This window comes from Delphinapterus leucas, unplaced genomic scaffold (genome assembly GCF_059928025.1).
Source record: "Delphinapterus leucas isolate spDelLeu-1000000601 "Yukka" unplaced genomic scaffold, BTC_Dleu_Yukka2 spDelLeu_asBTCV2_sq64, whole genome shotgun sequence".
In the NCBI taxonomy this organism is placed as follows: Eukaryota; Metazoa; Chordata; class Mammalia; order Artiodactyla; family Monodontidae; genus Delphinapterus; species Delphinapterus leucas.
The window spans coordinates 558,827-573,776 of record NW_028322273.1 but is presented as its reverse complement, the minus strand read 5'-3'; the positions used below and the strand labels follow the sequence as shown (position 1 = coordinate 573,776).

The 14,950-nt window shown below is 35.1% G+C and overlaps 1 pseudogene; it reads right to left on the bottom strand.

Annotated features, from left to right (window-relative positions):
* The window catches only part of LOC149743865 (T-box transcription factor T-like), a 142,186-nt pseudogene extending 132,447 nt beyond the window's left edge, over positions 1-9,739 (bottom strand).
* Between the last annotated feature and the right edge of the window lie 5,211 nt (positions 9,740-14,950).

The following is a 14,950-nucleotide window of genomic DNA, read 5'->3' as shown; positions in this document are numbered from 1 at the left end:
GTCCCTTTCAGATATGATTTGCAAATATCTTTTCCCAAATATCTTTTAATTAGGTTGTCGATTCATTTTGTTGATGGTTTTCTTTGCTGTGCACAAGCTTTTCAGTTTGTAGTCCCATTTATTTATTTTTGCTTTTGTTTTCCTTGCCAGAGAAGACATACCCAGAATGATATTGCTAGATCAATGTCATAGTGTACTGCCTAAGTTTTCTTCTAGGAGCTTTATGGTTACAGGTCTTACATTCAAGTCTTTAATTCACTTTGAGTTAAATTTTTTGTGTAGTATGGGATAGTGGTCCATTTCCATTCTTTTGAACATGGCTGTCCAGCTTTCCCAATCATTTATTAAAGAGACTATCGTTTCTCCTTGTGTGTATTTTGCTCCTTTGTTATAAGTTGTTCATATATATATCTAGGTTTATTTCTGGGCCCTCAATTCTGTTTCACTGATCTATGTGTCTGCCAATACCATGCTCTTTTGATTAGTATAACTCTGTAATATAATTTGAAATCAGGGTGTGTTATGCCTCTGGCTTTTTTTCCCTCAGGATTGCTTTGACTATTTGGGTTCTCTTGTGGTTCCACATAAATTTTAAGTTTTTTTGTTCTGGTTCTGTGAAAGTTGTCTTTGAAATTTGATAGGGATTGTATTGAATCTATATATTGCTTTAGGTAATATGAACATTTTAACAATATTCTTCTAATCCATGAGCATGATATATCTTTACATTTCTTTGTGTCATCTTCAGTTTCTTTCAGCAATGTCTTATAGTTTTCTGTGTACAGGTCTTTTACCTCCTTGGTTATATTTACTCCAAGGTATTCTTTTTGTTGCAATTGTAAATGGGATTGTTAACTTCCTTCTGCTGGTTTATTAGTGTATAGAAATGAAACAGGTATTAGTATATTGGTTTCTTTACCCTGAAACTTTACTGTATTTGTTTATTATTTCTGATAGTATTTTTGGTGGAGTCTTTAAAGTTTTCTATATATAAAATCATGTCACTTGCAAATAGTGACAGTTCAACTTTCTGACTGAAATGCCCTTTATTTTTCTTGCCTAATTGCTCTGGTTAGGACTTCCAATACTATGTTTAATGAAAGTGGCAAGAGTGGGCATTCTTGTCTTGTTCCTGATCTTGGATGGATAGCTTTCAGTTTTGCACTAAGTGTGATGTTGGCTGTGTGTTTTTCATATATGACCTTTATTATGTTAAGTTCCTTTTATACCCATTTTATTGAGTATCATAAATGGGCATTTGAATCTGGTCAAATGCTTTTTCTGCATCGGTTGAAGTGATATTGTTTTTATCCTTAATTTTGTTAACGTGGTGTAACATGTTGATTGACTTTGCAGATGTTGAACTATCCTTGCATCCCTGGGATAAATCCCATTTGATCATGGTGTATGATCCTTTTAATGTATTGCTGAATTCTGTTTTCCTATACTTTACTGAGGATGTTTATACCTATGTCATACAAGCTATTGGCCTGCAATGTGTGTGCGTGTGTGTGTGTTCAATTGCACTCTGATCTCTATTATTTCCTTCCTTCTACTGACTTTGGGCTTCATTTGTTCTTCTCTTTCTAGTTCCTTTAGGTGTAAGGTAAGATTGTTTGAGATTTTTCTTATTTCTTGAGGTTGGTCTGTATTACAATAAACTTCCATCTTAGTACTGCTGTTGATGCATCCTATAGATTTTGATGTCATATTTTCATTTGTCTTCAGGTATTTTTTTATTTCTCCTTTGATTTTTTTCTTAACCCAATAGTTGTTCAGTCTCCACCTATTTGTGACTTTTCCAGTTTTCTTCCTGTAGGTGATTTTTAGTTTCATTTCATTATGATCTGAAAACATGCTTTATATAATTTGTCTTCTTTGTTTTGTGTTCCAGCATATGATCTATCCTTGATAATGTTCCATGTGCACTTGAGAAGAATGTGTATTCTATTACATTTGGATGAAATTTTCTGTATAAATCTCTTAAAACTATCTGATCTAATCTTTCATTTAAGGCCACTGTTTTCTGTGGACCTTCCATCTGGATGATCCATCCATTGATGTAAGTGGGTTGCAAAAAGTCCCCTACAATTAGTGTGTCACTGTCAATTTCTCCCTTTATTTCTGTTAATAATTGCTTTATATATTTTAGTGCTTTTGTGTTTGGTGCATATATATTAACTGTTATATCTTCTTGATGAATTGTCTCCTTTCTTATTATATAATGTTCATCTTTGTCTCTTGTTACCTTGTTTGGCTTGAAGTCTATTTTGTCTAATGAGTATGGCTACACTCACTTTATTTTGACTGCCATTTGCTTGGAGTGCTATCTTTCATCCATTAAATGTGAGCCTATGTTTTTCTTTAGAGCTGGTGTGAGTCTCTTGGAAGCAACATATAATTGGGTCTTTTTTTAATCCATTCAGTCACTCTGTGTCTTTTGATTGGCTAATTCACTCCCTTTACATTTCGGGTGATTATTGATAGATGAGGTCGTAGTACTTCATTTTATCTTCTGGTTGCTCTATATCTGCATTGTCCATTTTTCCTTGTGTTTGTCTGCCATTTAGTTTGATGGTTTTCTATGATTTTTCTCAGTTTTTTTCAACTGATTTTTCTGTTTCCTCTTATGTTTCATGTCTCTTCTCTAGATTTATGTTTTGTGGTTACCATGAGATTTGTATAAAACCTCTCATAGACAAGGTGGTATCAGCAGAAAATAACTATTTTATCTTCATTTGCCATAACAATTCCCATGTTTTTCCTCTTCCTTTATAGTTTTATCAAATTATCAAACTATTAAACTATTTCTTTAAATATACTGTTACTTTCCCCCTCTCTTTTCCTTCTGGCTATCCATTATTCTAATATTGCTCTTCCTAACAGAGTAGGATAGTTTTCATAGAGCTCACAAATTTTCTCTTCTATATGGTCTGCTTTATTTCCAGTGCTTTTTAATGCATTCTTCCATCTCATTGAGTTCTCCAGCTCCAGAATTTATTTGGTTATTTTTAGAGTTTCAATATCTTTAGTAAAGTATTTCTTCTGTTCATTAATTTTATTCCTGAGCTCATTGAACTGCCTTTCTGAGTTTTCTTGTAGCTCTTTGAGTTTCCATATGACAGCTATTTTGAATTCTTGGTTAGTTAGATCATCATATTCCATGACTTTGTTTGGTTTCTGGAGAATTGTCATTTTCCTTTTGTGATACCATGTTATTGTGGCTCTTCCTGCTTGATGAGTTGTTCCTCTGCTGGCACATTTGAAGTAGCAATCACCTTTCTTCTTAGGGTAAACCTTTTTTTTTTTTTTTTTTTTTTTTGGTGTGGTACGCGGGCCTCTCACTGTTGTGGTCTCTCCCGTTGTGGAGCACAGGCTCCGGACATGCAGACTCAGTGGCCATGGCTCACGGGCCTAGCCGCTCCACAGCATGTGGGATCTTCCTGGACCGGGGCACGAACCTGTATCCCCTGCATCAGCAGGCAGACTCTCAACCACTGTGCCACCAGGGAAGCCCTTTTTTTTTTTTAATTCTAAGAATTTATCATGCTAGTAATTAGAGGTCTTTCTTTTGTTTTTCAGTAGGCAGCAGTATAGCACAAATTAAGTTTGTCTTACCTGAGTTGCCTCTGGCCATATTTCAGAATGGGTACTTTCCACCACCTACCATCTTTGTCAGAGGTGTTGTCTGGAACCCTTGTCACTGCTTATACCTCTGAAATCGTATTGTCTTGCTGCTGCTAGTGTTACTGGTGTTGCCACCTGGGGCACCGGGATGGTGGACACCTTCACTCCATCTGGGGTCTCCTGGGTAACAGGCTCCACCACTGCAAGAAAAGGGAGAATGTGGAGGGAAAGCCAGGGTAGGGGTGTCTCTGCTTTGACCAAGGTTGTCAGGTTTGTGGGCGCCACCACTGCAGATGGGGGAGGTTGGATTTGCAGGTGCCTCAAGGGATGAGACTGCAGATCCCACTGCCATCTGGTTCCCTGTGACCACAAATACCCCTGCAGCCAGGAGGCCAGTGTTGTGTATGCTCCCTCCCCTGATGCTTCCTGGTTCTCTGGAGCTGTAGGTTCAGCTGCTGCAAATGGGGGTCCAAGATTACAGGCACTGCATCTGTTGTTTCCCTGGTTTTGCCTCCTATCTTCTAGTCCACCCACATTTTAGGTGTACAGATATATGGAATTCTCTGCTGCCCATGCATGTTGGACAAAGACACATTTGAGTTATGGCTGTTTTACCATTTGTAGATGGAAGGGAAAAGACAAAGGGAACATCTCACATTGTCTTGATGCTGATGTCACCCTTGAAAAGCATTTATTAAAGAGTCTTATACACAGCATTTTCTAAATCAAAAAATTTTTGCCTTTAGTAGTTTAACTCCAGATAGTCACTTACTCTTTTTGTTATTGTCTTCTTATCCCTCTTTTTGAGGTAACTGCATTGAAATAGGCTTTGGACTGAAGAACATATTCATGGGAAATAAAATATATTTAATATATTCCCTTTATGAATATTTAAAAATATGCCTTTTAATATTACAACTAACAGTGCAGGGATGATGATCAGGGTTGGGATGTTTCAGAGGTAGAATACAGTGATGGATTTCAGGGAAAGAAATTTTCAGTTACACTGTACCAACCCCCCACCATCCATCATTCCATCTTCATAGGTCAGAGATGGTATGTAGACTATGATGGGATAACATTCATAATGTCCCTTGTGGACTTTATTTCATAATTTAAAAAATCATAATGAAAATAACAAGTTCAAAACAATTATTCCAAAAGATTCTGCCTTGTCTCATTCAGACTGCCCTCCTCTCTTTATTCTACCGCTAAATAATTTTGTGATTACCTGCTCTCATTGCATCTTCTCTCTCTTTTCTCTTAAGCCTAAACATCACTCTTACTTCTAACCATGCCACCCCTCTATTTAAAAGCCACCAGTGACTGTTCATTTCCTACAGAGTGAATTCTAAACCACTTAGATTTTCAAAACCATTTGCATTCTGACCCCAGGCTGCTTATATAGTTGATTCCCTATTAGGAGTTCTCTTCCTCAACAGCACTGAACAAATAGCTATTCTTTTAGCCCAGTCTATGCTTTTCTGGGTCTATGGTTCTATTTCTATTTTCCTTCCTAATGGCATGCAGTGCCTTCACTAAATCTGTAAAAGTAAGTGCTATTTACTATGCTACATCCATATCATATGCAATGGCTTGTCTGTGAACTTTTTAAAGTCACCCTAACATTCAATTTCTTCAATTTCATATAGTCTGTTTTTATATCGTTTTTGTTATGGACCTACACATCAAATGCTTACAGTGATGGGTAGGTCATTTGTTCCCTTTCACTGGAAATATGTAGGAATAGAACAGATATTTGATGGAACAGCTGTAGGAGGAATTACAACATTGCCTCTTGCCTAGGGATTTAGATTAAAAGAATAACAATGTGTCTTTTGATTCATTCAGCCCTCTCTTAGGTGATTTCACATATTCTCTGACAGAGTTACCAACTATTAATCCAGTATCTGACCACTTCCCTCCTGGATTTAATCGTGCTTTCTGGAATGTTGACTTAAAATAAAGCAAATAAAAAATATGTAAAAAAATAAATCTAGACAAGTAATCACATAAAAATGTTCTTTCTCCAAAATCTGCTCTTCATTAATTCTGCCTGACAAAGCTGCCTCTGATTGCTAAGCATAAACCTGGTGCTCTCTGATGGATACTGCTTCCCCAGCAGTCTTATAGAGTTTCATAGCTGACATTGTTACATTAAAAGTAACTGGGGTTGTGGAGGCAAAGCCTGTATTTCTATCAATTCTCTAATGTTATTTGTAGAGCTATATAATACTGATGTCACATATACTCGAAGCCCCAAAGTATCTATTTTTCTGTGTGATTTGGAGGGTGATAATAACCTTCTCTTTGTAGTATTCCTCCCATTACTCCTGTCCCTTTATTCACATCATAGCATCTAGTCACATGATCTCTTCTTACCCTGATTTTCTAATTCTTTCTGGCCTTCATTTTCTTTTATGATACAAATTAGTCAATTATTTTATTGCTAGCAAACCCTAAACCTGATCAGTCTGTGTGCTATCCTGGTACAAATTTCTAGATTCTCTGGTAGTAGTACAAACTGTCGGTATCGGGTCCATGCTTTACAGGAGGAAGGCAGCCTATTGAAAAATACCTGTAATCCTTTTCTAAAGGTGTTTGTTTTTTTTTTCCCCTGGGCTGAGAAGTACACTGGTCCAAATTCAAGGCAAACCAGAGTGATAGAGCATAAGTCCCCCAGAAGAGACCCTCATCCAACGACATTAGTAATTTGGTGGATAAATACCACATAATTCTTGTTCCTTAGTTGGGAGAACTGAGGCATATATTTGATTGTCCCTAGACTACCACAGAGAAACTGACCTTTCAGTGCACACAGTGGTAACTGGTTCGATAATGCATACTTTATTTCTCCATTTTTTTCCCTTCCCATTGTTATTTCCTGCTACCCTACCAATATTTTATTGTATCACTTTCTAAAGAAACAACACTCAGATCCTTGTTGTCTCGGGTCTGCTTGCAGGAGAACCCAAATCAAGTAAGTTGGAAACAGAAGAGGTCTTAGGAAGTAAACTCTGAGGATAGGGTTGGGGGAAATCTTATCACTTGCTGGCCAGATGAAAGTAAACACTGCATTATTGATAGTAAAATGAGGTATTGAAAACCCCTGGCTTACTGAAGTACTCCACTTTCTAAGACTTTATAAACAGTGTGATTTATGATATTGGTGGAAAGGTATCAACTAGCTTCATAAATAATGTAAGCACTTAAGAGATGTAAGGAATGCTCTTAGATGGATCATGGAGTTGTCTGGCTACCATAAGAGTAATCAAACCTTAGTCACAAGATTTGCTTTCTGCTGCAGGTAGTGTGATTAACTAGAAAAATTCAGTGCAACTTCTAGCACATGGCATGTTGCTATTGATTTGCAAATACATTCCTTCCAATCCCTATTGAGAAGGAGAAGCAGGAGTATTTTGCATTCATCTGACATCGGTAGTTTAGGTTTATGATAGTGCCCCCATGGACATATTTACTCTGTATAGTACAAATGGACCTTCATTGTAGACATCCCACAGATGAACACATTAATCCACTCTATTGATGATATGATATGAATTGGACCTGGTAAGCAAGAAGTGACAAATTGTCTGGATGTCCTCATACAATACCTGTACATGAGAAGATGGGAAATAAATCTTACAAAGATTCAGAGGGCTATCATTTTGGGTAATTTGGGGGAGAGGGTTTATTTGGGGCATGCTGAAACATCCAAGGTAAAGATATTGTGCTTTGTACCTTCTACAAACAAAGAACAACACTTAAGCCTACTAAGTTTTGGAGAGAGCTCATAGTAAATTTTGGAATATAGATTGGACCCATTCAGCAAGTGATTTGGTTACTTCTCAGTTTTAAATGGAACCAGAACAAAAGAGGGGTATGCAGCACATTAATGCCTCAGTATACATGACCCTCACCGTTTGATTACTTAAGTCACTATAGTCAGTGGTGCTGGAAGTATCTAAGACAGATAAAAATGTAGTGTAGAGTCTCTCATAGCCTTAATAAAGCTACCTAGGGTTCTGGAGTGAGATCCTGCCATCTGCAGTGATAATTACTCCCTGTAAAGCAGCTTTAAGCCTGCCACAAGGCCCAAGTAAAAACTAAAGACTTGATAATATGACTGAAAATTATTATACGACCAGAGGTTCCATTATGAACTGTATAGTCAGACCCAAGTCATGAGATTGATTAAAAATAGTACCAATCCATTATAAAATGGAAATGGTACATTTGGGATAGGCCTGAAAAAGGTCCAGGGGATATCAGTAAGTTGTTCCAAAGAGCATTAACTAGAGTCAGATGGGCTATTGAAGAAAACAAGCATATAGACTGTCTATATCACTACTGCAGTATATTGGACCTGATAGCATCAGAGAGAGCCTTAGCCAGTACTTCCAGCTTAGGACTCAGAAAGCATCCAACTAACATCATGACATCCTGCATAATATTACCTCAGACTAAGGGTGCATGAGATATGACACTGACACATGTCCATGGGATACTCTGGTCCTGCTGTATACTTTATTGCCTAGAAGCTGACAGATTAATACAACACTGGAATTACCCTAAGACACAACCAAGGTTTTATGAAGACACCCTGAAAGTTTTGACTGCTGTTCTCAAGATGAGGAATAAACTTTTAACTGTTGGCCATCACATGGTCCTGTGACCACAGTACCTTTAAAAAAAAAAGTTTAGGAACTAAAGGCTACAGTAGGAGTAGCTGATCCCACCATCACACCATTGAGTAACATGGGAAATTTGTACTTCCATCCTTGTTACTGTGCTGGTGGACTAGAGATTCTGATTCCCAAGAGTAGATGTTTCTAGTAGGAAATAGTTACTTCTAACCTTCTAGTTACCTCCTACTTTCTGGTCATATTTTAAGTACTCATACCAGTAGATGAGCTGTTATCCTTATGAGAAAATACACTCTTATTATCATGAAAAAATATATTTGCTGCTACTAATTTGCACTAGAAAGGGAGAATTATATGAAAATTCAAAGATTTTACCAGAGTGTCTCATGGTGCTTCATGCCCAGTAATAACATAAAAGGACAGTTGCAACCATGATCTGACAAGAACAAGATAACTCAAATTTACCACAGAGATAATGATTATATTGTTAATTATAATGTAAGAAAATAGTAAAATACTCTTTCAAACAAAATTAAGTCAACTCAATGGAATGTATATAATTTAATGCTTTTCTCCCCAACTTTACCCTTTGTGGATTATTTTCCAACTTATAGAGATAATGCATGTAAACATTTTTATAAAAGAGTGACATGGAAGCACAGTATGAAAGATAACTTTTCTCCTGTACCCTTTACACCATTGGTGAGAAATAGCCGCCTTCAGCTCCCCTCCTAGTGCTTCTAGAAAGTATCATTTTAATTTTATAAAGTCTATCTGCATAAAAAAATTGTTTAAAATCTTATTTAGATTAGATCCATCATTTACCATTATAAATTATGAAGAATTCTCATAATTCAGTACCAGTCACTGTATTTTTAAAATATTTAATGAAATAAAAGAATCTATTTCTTAGCGCTTGATGCATGCATGGCTAAAGGGTAGATAGGGAGTGGATGAGTGGATAGGTGAGTGGGTAGATGGGCAGATTCTTTTGACTTCTTAAGAAACCTTTTATTTCAAAAGGGAGACATGTCAGGTATATTATCGGGCCCTCACTTGGAATTAGATTCAGGATTGAATCTAAATACTGCTTTAAGACTTCCCCATCTTATTTAAGTTTCTCAAAAATCAGTCCACTTCAAATCCTATCAAATCTATATTCTTGACCTCCTAATGTTCAGCTTCTGAATTTCATTATGTCTATTACTCAGCTATCACTGGAATAATTAATGACCAAATCCAGCATTTGCTTGTGAATTCTTATTTAATCTTTTTTCAGCATTTGACATAGGAAATTGATCTAACCTTTAAAAAATGCTCTCCACCTTAGCTTCCAGGAGGAAAATAAACATGCCCTCCTTGATCAACTATCTTTATTTAGACTCTGTTAACTCTGTTGCTATACCTGCAATTAGTGTTCCTTGGGCTGGCACAATTCTATCTCTTTTGACCATCTGAATAGTCATCTTGTACAAATTTATTTACTCCAAAAATTTATATCACTGACTAAAAGCTGATGAATCTTAACTCTGTGTATACTTGTGCGTATAATTGTATCTTATAGGCATAGTTTAATAAATGGCCCCCACCACTTCCAAGATTCCTATCCCTTGGTTATTCAGTTAAACACTAATCTAGGTACTGCTGTGACGGTATTTTACAGGTATAATTAAATTCCAAAGTCAATCTTAAAATACAGATTAACTGGTTTGGTCTGGTCTAATAACATGAGCCCATAAAAGCAGAGGCTTTTCTCTGGCTTGTAGCAGAAAAGGAAGTTAGATGCAGTAGCAACCGCAGAACTTAAGGAGATTTGAAACACGAGATGGACTTGGTACATATTGCTGCCTTTGAATATGCGGATGACACATGAAAAGGAGTACAGGCAGCATCTGAGCATAGAGAAGCTCTCACCCAATAGCAATGAGACAGGTACCTAAGAACTACAGTCACAAGAAACAGAATTAAATCAGCAGGAGGAATGAGCTTGTAATCTGATTCTTCCTCAGATCCTTCAGGTAAGAGCTCAGCTGGGTACACCTTAATTTGGGGACATATAAGACCCAATCCAGCCACTTGGGCCTAGACTTCTAAACCACTTAACAATGCACTTGAACAATGCAGGAGTTAGTGAGGTGCAAAGAGGGTCCACTCTAAATTAAATCCATGTTTAACTTAGTGTGGACCCCTCCATATGTGTGATTCCTCCCTAGCTACAGTTCTGTATTAGCAGATTTAATCAACCAGGGATTGTGTAGTACTGCAGTATTTACTATTGAAAAACATCAGCATAGAAGTGGACCAGCTCCATTCAAACCCCTGTTGTTCATGGGTTAGCTGTGAGGTAATAGATTTGTTTAAGCCACTGTTTAAGTTAATTTGCTGTGCAGCAATAGAAAACTAATACACTTGGCATTTCCATGTCCTTCTATCAATATATTATCCCCCCTTTCTCTGACAAAAGGAGATCATTTTTAAAAGTAAATAAGATAATGGTTAACAACCTGCATTTCAGATTTATAAAGACTGAAGCTCGAACATTTATAGCCTCTGAAACTTGACATCAGTAAATTACCATTAATATTAGTAGGAATACTCAGTTAATTATAATATCATATGCTCACTCATTCAAATTAGAAACTAGTCTCTCCAGATAAATTAAGTTGAATTTACCAATTTAACTTAATAAAAATATGTACACATACATATATAGTTTTATTCATTTCTCACTGTCTTTATCCTTATTCTGAATTCAGGTAATATTGTCTCTTATTTATAGTATTATAAAAATCCCAAGTGAGGTACTAACTTACCAAATGCAGCCACAACATCTACGAGAAAGTTCAGCCTAATAACTCTGCCATTCTTTTAACGGAAATCCTTATATTCCTTTCTGGTGTCTACAGTAAAAGCCTGGCCTCTAAATATTTAAAACAAATTCCTCTTGCTCTTCTTTCTCAGCTTCATCTCTGGGAACTCTCCACTTTCCTCCACCACCATGATGCTGCAATACTTATATTGTAAAGTTTCATGTTTGTATTTTTTTCTTCACACTATTCCCCACATCTGGTTAGAAATTCTTATTTCCTTCAACTGGCTAAATTTTATTTCTCACCCAAGCTATACTTCCAAATGATCTGAGATGAGGTGCTTCTAAAAATACTCATGCATGTGACACACCCCAAAATAAATAACCAAATTGTTTAGAGATGAAGCACTGGTTTTGGGGTTTTCATTTCTACTTCTCTCTAGGTGATTCTCATATGTGCAGGGTTGGAAAATACTAGTATAACTAAACTGAAATAGACCTAGGCATTACTCAGCTCCATAGGGGTCACTCATTGCTCTCAGTCTGTATACTAGATTCACTGGATTTGCTTTTTCCCACCAAATTACAGAAAACCTAGGAGCAGGGATAAAAAAAAAATCACTTCTTGTTTTTGAAATATGAATCATCTCATCAGTATATTCTGTAATTTCATCTGTCCACTTCACTGATCCTCTGACTTTATTGCTTCTTGTATAGGTGGAACCTCATACTACAGTCATTTATTTATACATTAAGTTTTAAATGCCTGCTATGTGCCCAGAGGGTTCTAGGCATTGGGCCTGGAACTGGCAATATACTATGGGGAAAAATAGAAATATGTACTTAATTGTGCTTTAGCGGACCATGATAAGTATATTTATTTGATCCTTTTTATATGCAGTTAGCCTCAGAAGTTCTAGTGATTTTGACATCTTGATATTACTCATTATTATGTGATTAACTTAGCCCTGGTAACAAGTAATGAGCATGACTTTGATATTTAAGGATTAACTAAATTGAAACGTTCTAATTAGGGACACAGGTGGTGTTAACATTGTTATAACTCAGTAAACCATATGTTTCCCAGAAGAATTTTGTCAATAATCTTACAATGACATGGGCAGAATATTTATAGACCAAATTGCAATAGGACATATTTTCCTTATTATGGTCATATTACTTACATGAAGCTTGAATTCAGTCTACATGATCTTCTACACAGTTAAGGTGTCAAAATTGTCTTCTTAAAGCTCTTTCCATAGTTTCTTTATTGGGGCATGCTTAAATAAGGGTAACATTAATTTTCTTCTTTTGATTTAAAGATTTTTGTAATCTCTTCCAAATTCAACTTTTTTCTAGTTTACATTTTCCTTTTTTCTATTCTTGGTTATTAGCATGATCACAAAAAAATTGGGTAAAGAGGGAAATGACTCTCAAAACCTTAAGGTAGCTAATTTTATTTATTTTGACTTATTTATAATTATTCCTGGAAATAAAAGATTGGCCAGTAACAGAATTAAATAATGCTTTCAAAGAATATAGTAAAGGCTATATTTTCTTTTCCTTGCTCTTACAAGGATGAGATTTTCCACAAAGTTCAAGAGAGACTATATTTGTCATGACCTGTGGATTGTAAGTTGGGTCACCGCAACCAGATGAATAGTGTTTATTCTACAGAGTAGATATAATAATTTTATTTTCCCCATCTAATCAAGATATTGAGAAAATAAAGTTCAGTAACTGATAATACATTTTCTCTCTATCTCTACCACCCAAATTGATAGATAGCTATCTCTCTCCAGAGATACAGATATACAGATATCTCTCTATACATCTACATAGATAATCTCTATGTCTTGATCTCTCTATATATACATTTATGTATGGATATATTGATCTCTGTCTTTATATATGTAGGTGGATATAGATAGATAGGTACTGACATTGGTGGGTAAATAGGGAGATAAAATTATATAGATACTATTTGTAAACCTATTATCAATAATTAAGAGCCTATAAATACTTATATATCCATAGTGTCCAGAAGAGAACCTTGTTGCTAAAATATAAAGGTGTATTTTCAAAGCTTCCACCTGCTGCTGCTTTAAGTGGGTAGTATTACTAGATGTGTTTTCTATTGATAGCATGTAGATCTAATTGAATATCACTGTTTGTCATGGAAAATATTAGCCTTAATATTATCAAAGAATATCCACTTTCTTAAAATATGTATCAGCTATATTTTCATATTTGGTATAGAAAGTTTTTTCTTAATACCATCTTTAAAAAATACTTGCCTCTATCTAACTTTATCTGTATGACTTGTATTAAACTTATGCAATATTAATCATTACATTTATAAAGCTACTGATCATTCCATTAGGCAACACTTGGGATCTTAATGTGTAGCTGCCATTTAAAAAGATATATATTTACATGGACGAACTCATTCAATTACCTCAACAAGCCAAATTTATAGACCAGGGATCTAAGTACAAATAAATGAGGTCATACACATAGAAAGTGGTAAGAGTTGGAACTGATTACTCCCAGCAAATTACTTTCCAAGGCAGGATTGTTGCTATCAATTTAGAGTACCCATAAAGGCTAGACCATTTTTCTTGATTAAAATATTGTAACAGTTTACTACTATCAAGAAAATCTTAATTAAGCAAGAAAAAAGTTGAATATGAACATGTTTTTACTATAGAATTTTCAAAATATGTACATCTCTACATTTTATTAGTTTAGAAATCTGACATAGGCCAAATAGATTCAACAAATCTGAAGTGTTTTACACACATTATAAAGCAACATTTTATAGAACAATGTATGCATCTTTTCTCAATTTTAACATGAAAATCCCTAAATATCTATGTGACAAAAGTGTTTCAACATTTTTGAAAGCAAAATTGGCAGAATTAAGAGGTAAAACAGATCAAGACGATGGTTTAAGGTTTTAAAAGTACTTCTTACAGTAACTGATAAAACTGATAAATGAATATCAGTAACAATATAGACAATGTGAGCAGAACTGTCAACCAAACTGGCCAAATTGACATTCATGGAACAGTATAAGCAACTGTCAAAGAGTATATTTTTTGTTTCTACAGACTGATATTCACCAAGGTAGACTAGCTGCTGGGCCAAATAATAATCAAATAACAAATCAATAACTCCATTAAACTTTAAATGATTGAAATATAACAGTCCATGCTCTGATTACTATCTAGTTAAATTGCATATCAATAGTGATAATATATTAGTATATCATTGAATTTTTCAATTAATCAACACACATATACGAACAGTGAATCAAAAAATAAAACACCAGAGAAATTTTAAAACATTTCAAGTTGAGTAATGAAAATACAGACTATCTGAATTTGTGAGACCAGATTAAGCATTGCTTAGATGAAAATTTTTACTACAAAATCCCCATATTGGAAAAAGAAAATGTTTAAAAGCAATGATAGATGTTTCTACATTAAGAAAGTTTTTAAAAGAGCAACTTACCCCATAGTAAATGCAAGGAAAGAAATAATAATGATGAAAGCAGTCATAAAGAGAATAGAAGGAAGAATCTTTTTAAGTGAAAACAAAGGCAAATGGTTGTTATTTGGAAAGGGAAATAAAGTTGGTAAATTCTTTACAAGACTACTAGGTAAACAAGTGATAACACACACAAGTTATCAATAGCAGGAATAAATGAGAGAACATCATTAGACAGATGTACAGACATTAAAACAGATCCTTCAGACATTAAAAGGAGAATAATGGGGATTTCTGAACAGCATTAAATCAATAAAATAGATAACATATTTAATGGATGAATTTATAAAATTTGAGAAATAATTTCAAAAACTTT